General features: G+C 44.4%; 1 long non-coding RNA gene across 1 annotated transcript; it reads right to left on the reverse strand.

Moving 5' to 3' along the window:
• Positions 1 to 1,448: 1,448 nt before the first annotated feature.
• Positions 1,449 to 10,373, reverse strand: LOC311585310. Its single transcript, XR_014775189.1, has 3 exons — positions 10,262 to 10,373; positions 6,230 to 6,315; positions 1,449 to 1,551 (listed from the first exon to the last, which is right to left on the reverse strand). It is a non-coding gene; the product is annotated as an uncharacterized lncRNA (long non-coding RNA).
• Positions 10,374 to 13,023: the final 2,650 nt, after the last annotated feature.

A 13,023-nucleotide genomic window follows, 5' to 3' on the forward strand; every position in this document is an offset into this window, starting at 1 on the left:
GGCAGAGGCAGGCCTATGTGTGAGTTCGAGGTCCACAGAGTTTTAGGTCAGCCAGGGCTACGCAGAGAAACCCTGTCTCCAAAATACAAGAACAAAATCCTAAAGGTGTATAAGAATAGTCACTAGACAGTCAGCATTAATTTTTGGAAGGTGTGGCCTGGGTGGGGGGGTGGCACAGCTAAAGAAAGAGATTTAAAGAAATGAAAAGTAGGAAGCATGCCATTGTATTGACGCGGCAGGCAATACAGTTGTCAGAAACAGCAGACCCAGGGTCTCAGCCAAGGAATGAGGCTGAGACAATACCCCTGGAAGGAAGGGATTTCATTTTCTATCCTTTCAGTAAAGGAACTGTGTGTGAACTTATTTGGAAGAAAAACCACAATAAAACCCAAGGAAAATCTGTAAACAGACGCCCACTATTTATTTATGAAACACTTGCATCTGTAAAGAGAAGAGGACAGGGGAGGAGGGAGGGAGGGAGGGAGAAAAGGCGTGAGTTATCGATTCAGCCAGGCTCGACGTGGTGATCTCTATGACTTATTTACTATTTCAATGGTGAGGGCTGCATGGGAGCTGATAGTTGCCAGGCATACCAAGAATTATAAGGCAACAAAGGGGAGTTTATATCCCGGGAAAATTGGGCTATTGACCAGGAGACGTTTGCCCTCTCACCTGCCCGCTGCTCTGCCATATTTCTGCCTGGCCTGCAAGGTTGCATACCAGGTTGGAAGGGAAATACTGTGTGCACCTGTAGTTTTCATTACTCGCCACTGTTAGGCTGGCAGCGGTCTTTTTGAGCTGTAAGAAACCCAAACCTATAATTATGTCTTAAACGTTTGTCTCTGGGACTTGCAGGCATTGAAGGTCTGTTTGGGGGCTGTTTGCCCCGCGCGGAGTTGTGTATCTGTGCAGCAGGAGGCTGCAGACGTGTGTGCTGTGATTGCTACCTTTGTCGATGCGAAGTTTTTGAACCAACAGCTGTTTTGCTGGCTTTTTTTCATCCTTGACAACTCAACTCTTCCGCGATTTGCTGCCACTTTATTTTTTTCTTTTCTTTTCTTTTTTTTTTTAATAGTGGCAAAAGACACATGAAGTTTACCACGTTAGCCATTTAAATGCACAGTTTGGTGGTGTTAAATGTATTTACGAGCCGGGCATGGTGGCGCATGCCTAATTCCAGCACTCAGGAGGGAGGCAGAGACAGGTGGATTGCTGTGTGGTCAAGCCCAGCCTCGTCTACAAAGCGAGTCCAGGACAGCCAGGGCTACACAGAGAAACCCTGTCTTGAAATTAAAAAAAAAAAAAAAAAGTATTTACACTCGTACAGCCTCTCCTGCTTTTTACCCACAGTTCCAAAATCCTTTCACTTGTTTCAAGAAACATAAGCAGCCATAGGCTAGACCAGACAAGGAAGAAAATTAGGCTCCCAGCCTGCAGCTCCAGTCAGATTCTCAGCAGAGAGGGCTAGTATCAATTGGCCAACCTGGATGAACATATCATCTTGAAAGTGAGTCCTCCAGCCCCAGGTGAGCTGGTCCCAGTTGATGCCACCTGGAAAAAAAAAAAAGATACGCTTTCTCCAGCACATGCTGCCTATATTACAAAAGCGTTAGTAATTATATATAAAAAAGCAAGTGCTCTTGTATTATACACTAGGACTTAGGTGAGTTTTAAAACAGCGTTAAACAAAGAAATATAATTGCATATCCACAAGGGGGTCCTGCTGTAAAACAAAACCAAGGCAAATTAGGGCTTTGGGGTGGCACTGGGTGAGGGGTAGGGTGGAAGAAGTTTCTATCTTGAGGCCTCAGCAAAAAACACTACTCAAGGACAGACTGTTAGTCTGCAAGCTGCACCTGATTCAGATGCTGAAAACAAAACAAAACCCAATTAGTTAAATGAGCTTGCAGTCACACAGAAGAGGAGAACTGCCTGATGAGCATGTGCAGCTAGCTGTGAGCATCTTTAGATCCGGTGGGTTGGTTTGTTTGTTTGTTTATCAGAGGAAAAATCTAGCTCACACATGTGAAGTGAGCATTTCCACTCCTCAGCTGTACCCACGACCTGAAAGGTTTTGTTTTGGGTTTTGTTTGGATTTTTGTTGTTGGTTTGTTTTTGTTTGGTTTTTCGAGACAGGGTTTCTCTTTGTAATAGCCCTGGCTGTCCTGGACTCCCTTCATAGACCAGGCTGGCCTCGAACTCACAAGAGATCCGCCTGCCTCTGCCTCCCTCCCGAGGACTGGAATTAAAGGCGTGTGCCACCACGCCTGCCTTGAAAGGTTTCATTTGCTTGTTCTCTACATCTTTGTTTTGAGACCAAGTCTCACTGTCTAGATCTGAGGGACCTAGAACTCACTGTATAGAACAGGCTGGCCTCAAACTCACAGAGATTTGCCCGCTCTGCCTCCTGAGTATTTTCTACATTTTTAGTATATATGCATTTTAATAAAAGGATGGAGTTATGCTATAACATTTTCATGCCTGTATCTTATGGACTTTGGTTGCTCTCACCGTCCATTAACCTTCCTCCCCATGCCCATCTGCCACACACACCCCAAAAAAGGTGATCTCTTTCCTCTTCTCAAAGAATTCCCCTTCTGTTTTCATGTCTTCTTTAAAAAAAAAAAAGTAGATTTTATATACAGCAAAAATATGCAATTTTTATCTTTTGTAATATTTGGCCTATTTTACTTTATATGGTGATCTCTGGTTCTATCAGTTTTCCTGAAAGTGACATAATTTTATTTATACTTATGGTTAAGTAAAAAGCTTACTGAGCCAGGCATGGCGATACACACCTTTAATACAGAACTCAGGAGTCAGAGACAGGCATGTCTCTGAGTTTGAGGTCAACCTGGTCTACAGAGCAAGTTTCAGGACAGTCAGGCCTACACAGAGTAACCCTGTGTCGAAAACACAAAATAATAATAATAGTAATAATAATAATACAAACCTTTGTTTTATGTATATCACATTTCCTTTATCTTATTACCTACGAATGGCCAGCCAAGCTGGTCCCATGGGTTGACTTGTGAACAATACTGCCTAAGAGTAGATGCTCCTGTACTTTTGTCCTTTGCTGATTTAGCTTCCAATAGATAGAGGCACCCAGGAGTGTGATAGCTCAAGCATATGGTAGCTTGAGCCCCTCTTGTGTTGATTTCCATAGAGATTACTCTAGTTTACAGTTTCACCAACAATGTATAGGGATGTTCTCCACCTTACCCATCTTTACCGGCATTTATTTTCCTTTTTTCTTTCTGTCTTTCAAGACAGGGTCTCTCTGTGTTAGCCTTGGCTGGCCTGGACTCACTTTGTAGACCAGGCTGGCCTTGAACTCACAGCAATCCTCCTGCCTCTGCCTCCGAATGCTGGGATTAAAGGGATGTGCCACCATGCCCAGCGGTTTGTTTCTTTGAGACAGGCTTTCTCTCTGTAATAGCCCTGGCTGACCTGGACTCATTTTGTAGACCAGGCTGGCCTTGAACTCATGAAGATCTGCCTGCCTCTGCCTCCCAAGTGCTGGGATGAAAGGTGTGTGTCACCAAGCGTGGCTCCAACCTAACTCTTTAATATGAATTTTAGAACTTTTTTTTCTTTTTACTTCTGTGAAGAATATCATTGTATTGGGGAATATCATTGAATCTGCTGATCATTTTTGGTAATACAGCAGTTTTTACAGTATTAATTCTGCCAATCCATGAACATGGGCTATCTTTCTATCTCCCAATGCCTTTCTCAATTTCTTTCTTCTGTATTTTAAAGCTTTCGTGAAGGGCTTCTTTGAGATCCTTATACTGTTCCTCCAAGAGAGACAAAGTAAACTCTCTCTACTTCCTGTGTGCAGATGAAATGTGGTCAGTGCCTCCCCCCCCCCCCCCCACTGCTCCCGCCACTACGCCTGCCCTGCCTGGTGCCATATCTGCCTCACAGTGATGGACTCTCCCTCTGGACCAATGTTCATAGCTGAGTTTATGATGAGTCTTTTTTCTTTTTTTTCTTTTTTTTTTTTTTTTTTTTTTTTTGGTTTTTTCGAGACAGGGTTTCTCTGTGTAGTCTTGGCTGTCCTGGACTCGCTTTGTAGTCCAGGCTGGCCTCGAACTCACAGTGATCCGCCTATCTCTGCCTCCCGAGTGCTGGGATTAAAGGCGTCCGCCACCACGCCCGGCCCTATGATGAGTCTTGTAAGAGATTTTGGACTTGGATTTCAGAGCAACACTGGAACAGTTGAGACCTTGGAAACTCTTTGTTGTTGTTGTTTGGCTTTTTTGTTTTGGTTTTTGGTTTTTTGTTTGTTTGGTTCTGATTTTTGGTTTTGTTTGTTTGTTTTGTTCTGTTTTTTTTTTTAAGATTTATTTATTTATTATGTATACAATGTTTTGCCTGCATGTACACCTGCAGGCCAGAAGAGGGCACCAGATCTCATTACAGATGGTTGTGAGCCACCATGTGGTTGCTGGGAATTGAACTCATGACCTTTGGAAGAGCAGGCAGCGCTCTTAACCGCTGAGCCATCTCTCCAGCCCTTGTTCTGTTTTTTGAGACAGGGTTTCTCTGTGTAGCCCTGGCTGTCCTGGACTCGCTTTGTAGACCAGGCTGGCCTTGAACTCAGAGATCTGCCTGCCTCTGCCTCCCGAGTGCTAAGATTAAAGGCGTGCGCCACCACCACCTGGCTAGAGACCTTAGAAACTCTTACAGGAAAGAGCTCTTGAACTATGAGATGGACTGTCAAGCCTTTGAACGCCAGGGCTGGGATGAGGGGTTGAGAGCCATATGTTTATATCTTAGTTTCCAGGCCAAGAGTATATGAGGATAATTGATTAGTGTGTATAAAAACCAGCAGCTATGGCTCTCTTCTCCAGAAGATTTGCAGCCCGAGCCTTCAGGCCCACAGAGACCTCCTACCAATACTAGCCAGCCCCTGCGCTTCTCATGTGCTATGCTTATCATAATAAACATGGGTTGCATAGATGGTAGATACAGCTCCAGGAGAGCATACAGCCTGCCTGACCCCTGCTTTTCTGTGTTTATATCGTGTGTCTATCATCATTTCTTTAGTGTCTGTTCTTTTCCTCATTTCTTACCATATCTAATTAGAGTTCTAAGACCAAAATGTTGAGTCTAGTGGGGATTTCAATTTATTAGGGACACACAGACTCTCAAAGTGAATTGTGGGACACCATTCTCTTCCTTTTCCTTGATTGTCATGAGAAGAGCAGCTTATACTGCCCCACAGTTCCACCAAGATAGACTGATTTTCTCTAGCTTCAAAATCAGTGGCATCATGGGCTTTTGAAACCATGGACCACAAAACTTTCTTTTTTCCATATAAAAAGAAGGAGAGAATCTATAAGATGAACTGCTCCATTTTTCCGTCAGAATTTAGAAGAAACCTAAGCCAGAAATTGTGGGGGTTAAAATAAAACATTGAGCAGGCAGTGCAGCCAGGACTATGCAGAGAAACCCTGTCTTGAAAAAAAAAAAAACAAGAACCAGGCAGTGGGGGCACATGCCTGTAATCCCAGCACTTGGGAGGCAGAAGCAGGAGGATCTCTACGAGTTCAAGGCCAGCCTGGTCTACAAAGAGAGTCCAGAACAGACTAAGCTACACGAGGAAACCCTGTCTCAAAAACAAACAAACAAACACACAAAAACAAAAGAAAGAAAGAAAAGCCCAACAAACAAATAAGTAAAAACATTCTCACTCCTTGCTTCTTCTGATGACAAGACTCAGAACTAGAAGTTGCCTAAAGCCTAGCATGGTGGCGCACGCCTGTAATCCCAGCACTTGGGAGGCAAAGTAGGCTGATGAATGTGAGTTCGACGCTAGCCTGGTCTACAAAGCAAGTCCAGGACAGCCAGGGCTACACAGAGAAGCCCTGTCTTGAAAAAACAAAAAAAGAAAGAAAGAAGAGAAAAAATGAGATTGGTACTGAGCTTCAGAGAGTTCTAAACAAGTGTTGAGGAAAGAGTACTTTGTGAAGCTGGAAAGATGGCTGAGTGGATAAAATTCATGCTTGGTAAACTTGAGGGGGCAGGGCTGTGTGTAAACACACCTATCTAAAGCCATGGCACTGGCCAACTCGGAAGGGCAGGGCCTAGCAGAACCTCAGAGGCGGCTGGCCTGTAGATTTAGCAACTGGCGAGCTCCAGCTTTAGTAGAGAGGCCCTGTCTCCCAAAACAAACAACAACAAAAACAAACATAGGGTTTGGCATGGTTGCACCCACCTTTAATCCTAGCAGGTAGAGGCATGTGAAAAGCCAGCTTTGTCTGCATGGTGAGTTCAGGCCAAGCAGGACTGTATAGTGAGAACCTGTCTCAAACAAACAAACAAACAAACATAAAATATAAATAAAGGAAAATTAAGTAAAAAGGCTGATGGTGGTGGTGGATGACTTTAATCCCAGCAGAGGCAGGTGGATCTCTGAGTTCTAGGCCAGCCTGGTCTACAGGGTGAGTTCCAGCCAGGGCTACACAGAGAAACCTCATCTCAAAACAAAACAAAACAAAACAGAACAGAACAAAACCAAAACTATATAAAAATAAAAGGAAGAAAGATGCCAAAGGCAGTTCACAGGTCATCAGAGCTGCTTCTCACACATGGCTGGGGGATGAAGCAGTCTGTGCTGGGAGGAGCCCTGATGGAGCTAGCTGATGGGCCCTTGCAGGAAGTCTCTTGGATGGGCTCCCCAGGGCTGAACAGATGAAACCCCAGGGTGTCCAGCGAGCTGGACTACCATCCCATAGAATTCTTGTTCTCTATTTCATTTTCGGTTTGGAATTCACTGTGTAAACCAGGCTGGCCTTGAACTCACAGAAATTCACCTGCTTCCTCGAGGTGCTACCACACCCAGCTACTATACCATTCTTGAGATAAGGTCTCCTGTAGCCCAGGCTAGCTTTGAACACTGCATGTAGCCAAGAACAGGGCCTTCTCCTGATCTGCCTGCCTCCTCCTGAGTGCTGTGGGAGTATATGTCACACGCCCACTTTCTGTGGTACTGGGGATTGAACTGAGTGATCCATGCATTCCAGACAACGGCATTCCTGGCTGAGCTGCATCTGTTCCCAGCAAGGTGATTAAACCATAATAGCATTTGGTATTTGAATTTGCTTGGGATCCATCATCCTTTTCATCCATCCTTTCTCTCTTGGGTTTTTTTGTTTGTTTGTTTTGTTTTCTTTTGTTTTGTTTTTGTTTTGAGACAGGGTTTCTTTGTAGCCTTGGCTGTCCCGGATTCACTTTGTAGACCAGGCTGGCCACAAACTCACAGCAATCCACTTGCCTTCGCCTCTCGAGTGCTGGGATTTTTTTTTTTCCTTAAGTTTTTCTTTTTCCGTTTTTTGAGACAGAGTTTCTCTGTGTAGCCTTGGCTGTCCTGGACTCGCTTTGTAGACCAGGCTGGCCTCAAACTCACAACGATCCCACTGCCTCTGTCTCCCGAGTGCTGGGATTAAAGGCATGCGCCACCACGCCTGTCTTTATTGTAGTTTAGAAGCACATAATTTGCCCAGTTTTACAGGCCTGCACGTAGATTGGAATTTTGCCTCAGGATGGATCGTACCTGGAGAAATTTGCATTATCTGACTTAGAGGGTATATACAGGGTACCTCAGACTTTAGAGCTGATGCTGGGGTGAATCACGGAAGACTTTACATGCTGTTGGGATGAAACAGGATGAACATATTTCACACGTGGGATAGAAGTGAAGTTTGTGGGGCTAACAGTAGGAGGAATGACTAAGTCAAGGCCACCCACAGGCTGGCTGACACTTAGTTGTCAACCTTGGTGACCTGAGGTGGATGGATCCAGGCAAGCAGCCTACACTCCTTACTAATTGAACCTGAGATCTATGAATCAAGGAGTTTTTTGTTTTGGTTTTTCGAGACAGGGTTTCTCTGTGTAGCCTTGGCTGTCCTGGACTCACTTTGTAGACCAGGCTGGCCTCGAACTCACAGTGATCCACCTGCCTCTGCCTCCCGAGTGCTGGGATTACAGGCGTGCGCCACCATGCCCAGCCTATGAATCAAGTTGTGAGGTAACCTGTTAGGTAGACCTAGGTGAGTTGCTACCTTAACAGGTTTAAGGTGGAGCCGGGCACAGTGGTGCACGACTGTAATCCCAGCACTTGGGAGGCAGAGGCAGGTGGATTGCTGTGAGTTTGTGGCCAGCCTGGTCTACAAAGTGAATGCGGGATAGCCAAGGCTACAAAGAAATCCTGTCTCAAAAAACAAAAACAAAAAAAAAGGTTTAAGGTGGTAGTTGAGTTACATACAACAGCCATACATCCTGTCAAGTGCATCTATAGGTGATTTAGTCACTATATAAACATGCAGCTACAGTGTCCACAGTGATATGCTATTATCAGACCCCAGTCATCCATGTGGTCCATCACTGACCAAAACATGGCCACATACATCCCTTGTCTACTAGGCAGTAATGTCTACTCACTCTGTAGACCAGGCTAGCCTCAAATTCAGAGATCTACCTGCCTCTGCCTTCTGAGTGCTGGGATTAAATGTGTGAGCTACCACCGCTGCCCATATATTTTTTTAAGGATTTATTTATTTATTTATTTATTATGTATACAGATCTCTGTCTGCATGTACACTTGCATGCCTAAAGAGGGCACCAGATTACATTATAAATGGTTGTGAGCCACCATGTGGTTGCTGGGAGTTGAACTCAGGACCTCTGGAAGAGCAGACTGTGCCCTTAACCTCTGAGCCATCTCTCCAGCCCCCCCACCACCCGTATTTTTAAGGATCTCTATAAGCTGAGTGCACACTGGAATAGAGACTGTTCATAATAAGAAGCGGCTTCAGAGCCCACCATTACAGCCAGGAAGAACCTGCAAATTATTGGCTGTTTCCAAAGGGAAAGAAGACAAAGAAGATGAAGAACCACTGAAAATCGTTCCGAAGAGCAGGCGTGGCCTCAGCAAGGACCTGACATTCCTGCACTAGCTGGGTTGCAGAATTCCCAGAATTCCCGGGGCCTAGTTCCTTCCACATCTTTCCCCCTTTTCTCCCCAACTCCCCAGCCCCAGCACAGATCTGCTACTTCAGGTTCCTAAGTGCTGAGATTACAAACGTGCATCACTACATGCATGATTTATATGCATGCGTCACATGCTCAACTCTTTTTTTTTTTCCTTCATTAAAATTTATATTAAGTGGACTGGGGAGATGGCTCAGCAGTTAAGAGCATTGGCTGCTCCTCTAGAGGTCCTAAGTTCAATTCCCAACATCCATATGATGGTTCACAACCATCTTTAATGGGATCTGATACCCCCTTCTCGCATACAGGTGCACATACAGATGCAATACTCATATACATAAATAAATCTTTTTTTAAAAAGAAAGAAAAGAAGAAATGAGGAACGAGAGAGATGGCACTGACTGCTCTTCCAGAGGACCTGGGTTCAATTCCCAGCACCCACATGGCAGCTCACAATTGTCTGTAACTCCAGGATCCAACTCCCTCACACAGACATACATGAAGGCAAAACACATGAACATAAAATAAAAAGAAATAGAGTATTAGCTGGGCATGGTGGCGCACGCCTTTAAACCTAGCAATCAGGAGCCAGAGGCAGGAGGATCTCTGTGAGTTTGCGGTCAGCCTGGTCCACATAGTGAGTTCCAGGAGAGGCAGAGCTATTACACAAAGAAACACTGTCTCAAAAACCAAAATCAAAATAAAACAAAACAAAAAAAGGAAATAAATTATTTTATTTTTGGTTTTTCCGAGACAGGGTTTCTCTGTGTAGCTTTGGCTATCCTAGAGTCACTTTGTAGACCAGTCTGGCCTCAAACTCACAGTGATCCTCCTGCCTCAGCCTCCCAAGTCTTAAGATTAAAAGTGTGCACCACCATGCCAGGCCAACAAATTATTTTATTTAAGTTTTATTTATTTATTATGTATACAGTGTTTTGTACCAGAAGAGGGCACCAGATCTCATTATAGATGGTTGTGAGCCACCATGTGGTTGCTGGGAATTGAACTCAAGACCTTTGGAAGAGCAGCCAGTGCTCTTAACCTCTGAGCCATCTCTCCAGCCCCCAAATTATTTTTTATATATATTTTATTCGAGTCAAGGCATTAGCCTTGACTGTCCTGGCTACTCCTTTGTAGACCAGGCTGGCCTCAAACTCACAGCGATCTGCCTGCCTCTGCCTCCTGAGTGCTGGGATTAAAGGCGTGTGCCACTATACCCAGCTAGGAAAAAAAAAAGCTTCTATTAAGTGTTTTTCACCCTTATTGTATTTTTTGATATTGAATGAATGGAGACAAGGTATGTCTTTTCAGTTCCTCCTCCTTCTTCCAGTCAAGCAGTCTGGTCATGCGTGGCTCCCTGGCTCCTGCATCTGCAAACAGAAATCTTAGGGCATAGTTCACAGAGTGGCGTCTGAGTCAGGGAACCACAGCAAGGAGCCGTGTTTGTGCTGGGACCTGACGTAGATGACACTTTAGATTTGGGATTGGTGAATGTTTCCTGTGTAGGAAGAGAGTGAATAGTTTTGGGTTTTACAGGACATATGTGTAACCCCTATGGTATAGTCTTCTTAGTTTTTAACAATGCTTTAACAAACATAAAAGCCATTTTTTGTCCCAGGGGCTGTATTAAAAATAAGCCACAGGATGGACTTGGCTGTGGGGCTGTGGTTTTCTCATTCCTGGCATAGACTACAAACTGGTTTATGATAGAAATAGCTACATTGATGTCTTAGGGGAGGAGGTAAATGTAGTTTTCATATGAGAAGGACATTCACTGTGATCAGAGAATGAATAGTGGTAGCTAGTCTTTCATCTTAGTGTACACACACACACACACACACACACACACACACACACGCCATCAAGAGGGAATTTGGAGGCTCAAAAGACAGCTCAGCAATATAGAGCACTTGCTAAGCACATGGGTTCAGTTCCCAGCACCCACATCAAACTCACAAGCACGTGTAACTCCACTCCCAGGACTCCAAATTCTACAAACACCTGCCCACACATGGTGCACACAATACACATAAATAAAAAGTATAATATACATATTATTTTTGATAAAGAGAAAAGGCGCTTACATGTTTTCTCCTTGGAGCTGCACTGGATCTGTAAGCACTTTGCCCAATTGGATGTAGAGGAAGGGGCATTCTGGGAATTGTGAGGCCAGGCATTCTAAAATCTTGGCAGCTTCTATTTCCTTCCCCCTGGAACTGGGCCTCTTCATAATGGAAAGTCCAGGCAGTTACCTGGAGAGGCCTAGATGCAGGAAATTAGAACCCCAGGGCTTCATCTCTGCTTCCTGACTGTGGGCTGCTGTGTCAGTCCGCCATCTTGGAGGCATCCCGACACAGAGACAAGGTCTGCTCTCAGAATCCTACAAATAACTTATTGTTTTCAGCCACTAGGCTTTGGGGTTGTTATTTATGTAGCACTAGGAAATGGAGATAATGTAAGCAAGGTCTTCAAATTAGAGATCACTGGGCATGCTCAGGCATCTAAGCCTGACATAAGAATTAGATCTGTAAAACAACAAATGTTGTTAAAACATTAACTTTCCTCTGAAAGATAGGGGCGGAGGAAGAGAGACAGATACACACACACACACACACACACAGAGAGAGAGAGAGAGAGAGAGAGAGAGAGAGAGAGAGAGAGAGAGAGAGAGAGAGAGAGATTTTACATGTACTCCTTTCAAAGCCTTAGTACAAATTCCCAAATGTACAATAGTAAGTAGAAAACAAAGACAAGTACAGCTACTGGGTGGCTAACAAGCAATGCCACGATTAAATGACTTTTCCTTTAATCTTTTTTAGTTTGTTTGTTTTTGTTTTTCTTTTCTATTTTTGGTTTTTCAAGACAGGGTCTCTGTGTGTAGCCTTGGCTATCCTGGACTCGCTTTGTAGACCAGGCTGGCCTTGAACTCACAGAGATCTGCCTGCCTCTTCTTCCTGAGTTCTGAGATTACAGGCATGTCACAATGCCTGACTAGATTTTTCCTTTAAAATAGCACCCGTGATTTGAATTTGAGCCTCAGGAAAGGAATACATAGTAAATGTTTCTGAAGAGTAACAACGACATGGCAAATTTATAACATTTAAATGTTTACAGAGAATCAACAAGTGTTAGGAGACAAGGCTATAGATTTAATTCAGTTAGTCATTAAGAACTCCCCTTCATGGGGCGTGGTGGTGCATGCCTTTAACCCCAGCACTCGGGAGGCAGAGGCTGGTGGGTTGCATTCCTAGTTGCCCTTTGTCTAAGGCTTCCAGTTTCTCTCTAGCATGCAGATGACCATTATACTAATCTGCCTACAGTCTAATAGATTGTCCCATTACAAAGGCAGCTCTGCACCTCTTCTTTTGGTTCTGTTCCTGTCCCTTTCTTTCTTTCTTTCTTTCTTTCTTTCTTTCTTTCTTTCTATCCAAAACAGGGGTTCTCTGTGTACCCTTGGCTGTCCTAGACTCACTTTGTAGACCACATTGGCCTGAACTCAGAGATCCCCCTGCCTCTGCTTCCCAAGTGCTGGGACTAAAGGGGTGCGCCACCATGCCTGGCTAGGAAAGCCATTCTCTAAGAGACAATCTTCATGATTTGACAAGCATTGGATACAGGGACTATGGGACAGGAAGCTGTCTTTTATGGCTGACCATGAACCCTGAAAAACTCATGTGCTGAAGGCATGGTGCCTGGCTGGTGGATGCTGTTATTGAGACACGATGGTGTGGGGCGTGTCTTTAATCCCAGCATTTGGGAGGCAGAGGCAGGTGTATCTTTGTGAGTTTGAGGCCAGCCTGGTCTACAGAGCAAGTTCCAGAACAGCCATGGCTACACAGAAAAACTCAGACTCGAGAAACCAAAAAAAAAAAAAAACCAAAATAACAACAACAAAAACCAAACGCGATGGTGTGAGGAAGGATCGGACAGATTGGACTCACTTCTATTTGATGGTATTACTGGGAAGTGAAGCATTATAGGGAGAACCTGACTGGAGGCAGGAAGTGTGCTGGTGCATAT

The sequence above is a fragment of the Acomys minous genome (assembly GCF_964271855.1).
Source record: "Acomys minous genome assembly, chromosome: 15".
NCBI lineage: Eukaryota > Metazoa > Chordata > Mammalia > Rodentia > Muridae > Acomys > Acomys minous.